Consider the following 7,366-nt stretch of genomic DNA (forward strand, 5'->3'; position numbering starts at 1 on the left):
TTACCCCTTCCACCCCCTACTTCGGTTACCTCCAAATGCTTCCTTCCCTTCTCCCTCCTCCTTTCCCCCTCAAACCCTGTAGTTTGATTTCTTTCTTTTCCTTCCCGTCCCCGAACGCATCCCTCCCGGGAATATCCTTCCAGGTAGGGTTCTGGACAAACGGGGAAAAAGCTCCTGGGCAAAAATCAATTATATATAAGCCGGTGGCATTTTTAGTTTGGCTGTGGGCGGGACGTAGCCCAGTGGTACAGCGCTCGCTCAATGCGCGGTCAGTGTGGATCGATCCCAGCCAGTGCGCCGCGATTGGTATATCAAAGTCTCCCGTGATGTATACTTACCCTGTCTGTGGATGGTGCATATAAACAATTCCTTGTGCTGGCTAATCGAAAAAAAAAAGAGTAAAGATTAGCACCTGAAGTGGCGATAGTGGATTTCCTGTCTCAATATCTTGGTGTGTCTGAACGCCATATAACCGTAAATCCCAATGTCTTGAGTGCGTCGTTAAATAAAACATTTTTAACTTTCTGTCCTTTAATTTGTTCAAGCCATTTATTTGGCGCCTATGCACTCGGCTCCATCTTGCTCCCAACAACTAATAATTCTCTCATCTGTCGAATGCATAACCCAAGCAGCATCTCTCTCTCTCACTCTCTCTCTCTCTCTCTCTCTCTCTCTCTCTCTCTCTCTCTCTCTCTCTTTCTCTCTCTCTCTCTCTCTCTCTCTCTCTCTCCCTGTGGTGTTTGTTTCACTCCCTTTCATTCTCTGTGTCGATCTCCCTCGCTGTGTCTGTGTGTCTGTGTGTGTGATCTGTGTGCTGTTGGTGTGTGTGTGTTTGTGGTGTGTGTTGTGTTTATGTTTATCTCCCCTTTCTCTCACTCTCATTCATGCTCTCAATATCTCTCTTTAATAGTGAAAAATAGGTTCTATTGTTTAAAAACTAGGTCTGTCCCTTTTAAATCTAAGCATGCCAGATACACGTTACCAGGGAATTAACATTATCACAACCACATTGGCTATTGTCATCCCATGATAACAACCACAGCCAAGCATCACCAGTAGCATCATCAAATCGTCACCATTGCAATCTGGGCAATAGGGAAGTCACTGTTTTATTTTGTTTTATAGATTTTGAAGAGGAATTCCCATGTACGTAAATCATTTATTTATTTATGCATTTATTTATATTTTTGACATTTATATTACTACTGCATAGTCAGTTGTGTAATGTACTACCCGTACCAAAGGGGCGTGTTCCTTCCAGCATAAGAGAAAATGCTTAGTAGGTTCTTTCTTGGCAACCGCTGTATCTGATTTGTTCTTAAACATCAATTAATATATAAAGCCAGGTGGCATTTTAGTTTGTTGTGGGGCGGGACGTAGCCCAGTGGTACAGCGCTCGCTCAATGAGGGGTCAGTGTGGGGTCGATCCCAGCCAGTGCACCACGATTGGTATATCAAAGGCCGTCGTATATACTACCCTGTCTGTGGGATGGTGCATATAAAACATTCCTTGCTGGTAATCGAAAATAGTAGGCCATGAAGTGGCGATAGTGGATTTCCTCTCTCAATATCTGTGTGTCTGACGCCATATAACCGTAAATACAATGTCTTGAGTGCGTCGTTAAATAAAACATTTTTCACTTTCTATTTTAATTTGTTTCAGCCGGGCGTCTATGCACTGGGCTCCATCTTGTTCCCAACAACTAATAATTCTATCATCTGTTGAATACATAATCCAAACAACATCTCTCTCTCTCTCTCTCTGCCTCTCTCTCTCTCTCTCTCTCTCTCTCTCTCTCTCTCTCTCTCTCTCTCTCTCTCTCTCTTCTCTTTCTCTCTCTCTGTCCCCCTGTGTGTGTTTGTTTCACTCCCTTTCATTCTCTGTGTAGATCTGTCTCTCTCTCTCTCTCTCTCTCTCTCTCTCTCTCTCTCTCTCTCTCTCTCTCTCTCTCTCTCTCTCTCTCTCTCTCTCTCTCTCTCTCTCTCTCTCTCTAAGGCTGTATGTGTGTGTGTGTTTCTCTCCCCTTTCTCTCACTCCCTCTCTCACTCTCATTCATGCTCTCAATATCTCTCTTTAATAGTGAAAAATAGGTTGTAGTGTTTAAAAACTAGGGTCTGTCCCTTTTAAATCTAAACATGCCAGATACACGTTAGCAGGGAATCAACATTATCACAACCACATTGTCTATTGTCATCCCTTGATAACAACCACAGCCAAGCATCATCAGTAGCATCATCAAATCATCACCATGACAACCTGGGCCATAGCGAAGTCACTGTTTTATTTTGTTTTATAGATTTTGAAGAGGAATTCCCAAGTACGTAAATCATTTATTTATTTATGCATTTATTTATATTTTTGACATTTATATTACTACTGAATAGTGAGTTGTGTAATGTACTGCCCGTACCAAAGGGGCTTCCCCCTTGCAGAATAAGAGAAACTGCTTAGTAGGTCGTTTGTTGGGTACTGCTGTATCTGATTTGTTCTTAAACATCAATTAATATATAAAGCCAGGTGGCATTTTAGTTTGTTGTGGGGCGGGACGTAGCCCGGTGGTACAGCGCTCGCTCAATGCGCGGTCGTTGTGGGATCGATCCCAGCCAGTGCACCACGATTGGTATATCAAAGGCCGTGGTATATACTACCCTGTCTGTGGGATGGTGCATATAAAAGAGTCCTTGCTGCTAATCGAAAAGAGTAGGATATGAAGTGGGGATAGTGGATTTCCTCTCTCAATATCTGTGTGTCTGACGTCATATAGTCGTAAATACAATGTGTTGAGTGCGTCGTTAAATAAAACATTTTTAACTTTCTGTTTTAATTTGTTTCAGCCGGGCGGCTATGCACTCGGCTCCATCTTGTTCCCAACAACTAATAATTCTCTCATCTGTTGAATACATAAGACAAACAACATCTCTCTCTCTCTCTCTCTCTCTCTCCTCTCTCTCTCTCTCTCTCTCTCTCTCTCTCTCTCTCTCTGTGTGTTTGTTTCACTCCCTTTCATTCTCTGTGTCGATCTCTCTCGCTGTGTGTGTGTATCTGTGTGTGTGTGTGTTGTGTGTGTGTGTGTGTGTGTGTGGTGTGTGTGTGTGTGTATTTATCTCCCCTTTCTCTCACTCTCATTCATGCTCTCAATATCTCTCTTTAATAGTGAAAAATAGGTTCTAGTGTTTAAAAACTAGGTCTGTCCCTTTTAAATCTAAACATGCCAGATACACGTTACCAGGGAATCAACATTATCACAACCACATTGGCTATTGTCATACCATGATAAGAACCACAGCCAAGCATCACCAGTAGCATCATCAAATCGTCACCATTGCAACCTGGGCAATAGGGAAGTCACTGTTTTATTTTGTTTTATAGATTTTGAAGAGGAATTCCCATGTACGTAAATCATTTATTTATTTATGCATTTATATATATTTTTGACATTTATATTACTACTGCATAGTCAGTTGTGTAATGTACTACCCGTACCAAAGGGGCGTGTTCCTTCCAGCATAAAAGAAAATGCTTAGTAGGTTCTTTCTTGGCAACCGCTGTGTCTGATTTGTTCTTAAACATCAATTAATATATAAAGCCAGGTGGCATTTTAGTTTCTTGTGGCGCGGGAGGTAGCCCAGTGGTACAGCGCTCGCTCAATGAGGGGTCAGTGTGGGATCGATCCCAGCCAGTGCACCACGATTGGTATATCAAAGGCCGTGGTATATACTACCCTGTCTGTGGGATGGTGCATATAAAACATTCCCATCTGGTAATCGAAAATAGTAGGCCATAAAGTGGCGATAGTGGATTTCCTCTCTCAATATCTGTGTGTCTGACGCCATATAACCGTAAATACAATGTGTTGAGTGCGTCGTTAAATAAAACATTTTTAACTTTCTGTTTTAATTTGTTTCAGCCGGGCGTCTATGCACTGGGCTCCATCTTGCTCCCAACAACTAATAATTCTCTCATCTGTTGAATACATAAGACAAACAACATCTCTCTCTCTCTCTCGCTCTCTCTCTCTCTCTCTCTCGCTCTCTCTCTCTCTCTCTCTCTCTCTCTCTCTCTCTCTCTCTCTCTCTCTCTCTCTTCTCTCTCTCTCTGTATGTCAGTCTCTCTCTCTCTCTCTCTCTCTCTCTCTCCATCTTCCTCTCTCTCTCTCTCTCTCTCTGTCTCTCTCTCTCTCTCTCTCTCTCTCTCTCTCTCTCTCTCTCTCTCTCTCTCTCTCTCTCTCTCTCTCTCTCTCTCTCTGTCTAGGAATGAACACCCTGTGGGTATATTGAATCTGACGAGATACTAATCCCCAAGGGATATCCCCAGGGGATAACTGTGAGTATGTTGAATCTGACGAGATGCCTATCCCCAAGGGTAACTGTGGGTATGCTGAATCTGACGAGATGCCTATCCCCAAGGGATAACTGTGTGTATGTTGAATCTGACGAGATGCCTATCCCCAAGGGATAACTGTGGGTATGTTGAATCTGACGAGATGCCTATCCCCAAGGGATAACTGTGGGTATGTTGAATCTGACGAGATGCCTATCCCCAAGGGATAACTGTGGGTATGTTGAATCTGACGAGATGCCTATCCCCAAGGGATAACTGTGGGTATGTTGAATCTGAAGAGATGCCTATCCCCAAGGGATAACTGTGGGTATGTTGAATCTGACGAGATGCCTATTCCCAGGGGATAACTGTGGGCATGTTGAATCTGAAGAGATGCCTATCCCCAAGGGATAACTGTGGGTATGTTGAATCTGAAGAGATGCCTATTCCCAGGGGAGAACTGTGGGCATGTTGAATCTGAAGAGATGCCTATCCCCAAGGGATACCTGTGGGTATGTTGAATCTGAAGAGATGCCTATCCCCAAGGGATAACTGTGGGTATGTTGAATCTAACGAGATGCCTATCCCCAAGGGTGTGTGTGTGTTTGTGTGTGTGTGCGTGTGTATATGATTAAAGTTAACGAAATAATCTTTGCTGCCCTTTAAATATAATTGATTGTCAATAAAACGTTTACTTCTAATAAAATAATTTTAAAAGTACAAAAATGTCCTGTAATTATTTCCTGTTGTTTTGTGGGCGTTTAAATTTAGTTTTTTCTTTTCTTTTTTGGTATAGTTCAACTCTTTTGATTAGGCTGCATAACGATACAAGTAATGTATTTCATGGAACATGGTACAAAACATCTTAATCTTATTAGAATATATGTATGATACATAAGGCGTTTTTAACAGTTTCCGTTATCTCTGAAATGAGCAGCTTAACCTCCAATATTTTCGGATTTCCTTTTTCTTTGAAGGGTGAGCGGTGGTAGTATTTATAACCGCGGTGTATATATCGATTGATACACTACAGGTAGGAGTCTTAGCCTCATATGCTACTGTTGTTGTTTATGGTGTTTGACTTGGCGGAATACACCTATAAATGTATATATTTTGTTTATTTCAGCGTTGGCCATTCAACATCCAGTTGGACGACCTCAGCCACCACGAATAAACCCAGCATAGTCCACTGGACGGAGAACAGTTATATATCTTTGTGTCGACAGGACACAACAAATATCTATGGTTGGATAGTATCATTCCATATATGACACGAGCTAACGGGTCATATTTACAACACATTTTTAATGGAAATGTGTAGACCTATAACACATGCATTTTGCTTCGTAAGAAATGATTTGTCCCAGACTGTATTGCATGCCAGGTTGTAGTTGTCTATGCACGGACGTCACGACGAAGCATCGTCATTCAAAGGGAACATATATGTATTTTGAGAATTGTTATGTGGCGTCGGACACACGGTTAAGGACCACAGAGCAAATTAGAGAGGAAACCCGCTGCCGCCACTTCATGGTTTACTCTTTTCGATTACAAGCTGGGGGTCTTTTACATGCACTATCCACAGACAGGATACTACATGCCACGGTCCCTGTTACACCAGTAGTGGTGCACAGGCTGGAACGAGAAATAGCTCAACGGGCCCAATTAATACCATAGCGACTGCCTATCAGGCGAACGCTTTACCACTGGGCTACACACACACACACACACACACACACACACACACACACACACACACACATACACACACACACACATACACATACACACACACACACAGAGAGACACACACACACACAGACACACACACACACACACACATATATATATATATATATATATTATAATTACACACACTCACTCTCACACACACACATACACACACACACACACATACACACAGACACATACACACACACACAGAGACACACACAGACACACACACACACACACACACACACACGCGCGCGCACACACACACACATATATATATATATATATATATATATATATATATATATATATATATATATACATATATATATATATATATATAATTACACACACTCACTCACACACACACATACATACACACACACACACACACACACACACACACACACACTTTATAGAGCAATTAGTAGTTAGGATTATATTTTCGGTGTGTGGAGGGGGAGGGGCAGATAAATTATTGGAACGAACGAGCACTGAAGGCGCAATACACTAGGGGTCCGTTGCATACCCCCCCCCCCCCCCCACACACACACACACACATGACACTTTTAAATTGAGAGGTTCTGAAATACCATGTGCAGTCATTTCAGGGAGGTTACATACTAAAACTCTTTTTAAAAAATTTGTTTCATTTTTATTATTTTTACAGGATCTGGGTTTTCTTGGCGGGGGGGGGGGGGGGGACTGCCACTCGCCCCCCCCCTATCTACGGTACTGTACTTGTAGGTAATTGCAAGAAAATAATAATGATAAACTGAGATCCCTACCACGACCACGACCACGACCACTATATCCCACTGAGGCCTCTACCCGTGTCTACTCGTTCCAGTCAGTGGACCACGACTGGTATATCAAAGGCCGTGGTATGTACTACCTTTGTTTCTTTATATCCTTATCTTGTATCCTGCGCCTTTAAGTACATAATTATAATAGGTGCCGGACGTAGCTCAGTGGTAACGTTAATAAAGTATCTGTATGTCTGTCTGTCGGTAAAGTGCTTGCTTGATGCTCGGTCGGTCTAGGGTCGATCTCTGTCAGGGACCCATTGGGCTATTTCTCGTTTGGGTGGTTGAAAATGTGTGAGAATAGGTCGGCGATTATGGCAACAAGGAAGTATACGAACACTCGACTATTTCACGCTCCAGCCAGTGCACCACGACAGGTGTATCAAATTTAAATTGCAAACATAATATGTTTCTGTCGTGACATGTATGCATTATGGAGAAGGCATAGTAAGTTGTGTAACTTGTGCCTGATCCATTTGTTTAAAAAACCCACAATAAAATATGT

The 7,366-nt window shown here is 42.3% G+C and overlaps 1 long non-coding RNA gene across 1 annotated transcript in view; it reads left to right on the forward strand.

Moving 5' to 3' along the window:
• LOC121386707 overlaps positions 1 to 6,124 on the forward strand; it is a 6,272-nt gene extending 148 nt beyond the window's left edge. Inside the window, exons 2-5 of the long non-coding RNA XR_005959688.1 lie at positions 1,126 to 1,146; positions 2,298 to 2,318; positions 3,371 to 3,391; positions 5,448 to 6,124. This is a non-coding gene — a long non-coding RNA (uncharacterized LOC121386707). The remainder of the gene's footprint in view (positions 1 to 1,125; positions 1,147 to 2,297; positions 2,319 to 3,370; positions 3,392 to 5,447) is intronic.
• Positions 6,125 to 7,366: the final 1,242 nt, after the last annotated feature.

Source organism: Gigantopelta aegis, chromosome 12 (assembly GCF_016097555.1).
Source record: "Gigantopelta aegis isolate Gae_Host chromosome 12, Gae_host_genome, whole genome shotgun sequence".
NCBI lineage: Eukaryota > Metazoa > Mollusca > Gastropoda > Neomphalida > Peltospiridae > Gigantopelta > Gigantopelta aegis.